Source organism: Poecilia reticulata, linkage group LG10, assembly GCF_000633615.1.
Source record: "Poecilia reticulata strain Guanapo linkage group LG10, Guppy_female_1.0+MT, whole genome shotgun sequence".
Taxonomy (NCBI): Eukaryota; Metazoa; Chordata; class Actinopteri; order Cyprinodontiformes; family Poeciliidae; genus Poecilia; species Poecilia reticulata.
Window position 1 is genome coordinate 32,475,160 of NC_024340.1, and position 612 is coordinate 32,475,771.

Below are 612 nucleotides of genomic sequence, written 5' to 3' on the forward strand. Positions count from 1 at the left end.
CCTGGTTCTGTTCATCCTGGTCCATCCTGGTTCTGTTCATCCTGGTCCATCCTGGTTCTGTTCATCCTGGTTCTGTTCGTCCTGGTTCTGCCCGTCCTGGTTCTGTTAATCCTGGTTCTGTTCATCCTGGTTCATCCTGGTTCTGCCCGTCCTGGTTCTGTTCATCTTGGTTCTGTTCATCCTGGTTCTGCCCATCCTGGTTCTGTTCATCCTGGTTCTGCCCATCCTGGTTCTGTCCATCCTGGTTCTGGTTCATCCTGGTTCTGGTTCATCCTGGTTCTGTTCATCCTGGTTCTGCCCATCCTGGTTCTGCCCGTCCTGGTTCTGTTCATCCTGGTTCTGTCCATCCTGGTTCTGGTTCATCCTGGTTCTGTTCAACCTGGTTCTGCCCATCCTGGTTCTGTCCATCCTGGTTCTGGTCCGTCCTGGTTCTGTCCATCCTGGTTCATCCTGGTTCTGTCCATCCTGGTTCTGTTTGTCCTGGTTCTGTTCATCCTGGTTCTGTCCATCCTGGTTCTGCCCATCCTGGTTCTGTTCATCTTGGTTTTGTTCCGTCCTGGTTCTGTTCATCCTGGTTCTGGTCCGTCCTGGTTCTGTTCGTCCTGGTTCTGT

General features: G+C 52.5%; 1 protein-coding gene across 4 annotated transcripts in view; it reads left to right on the forward strand.

The window, feature by feature from the left end:
* The window catches only part of slc44a1b (solute carrier family 44 member 1b), a 22,058-nt gene that overhangs the window by 5,408 nt on the left and 16,038 nt on the right, over positions 1 to 612 (forward strand). The window lies entirely within an intron of this gene.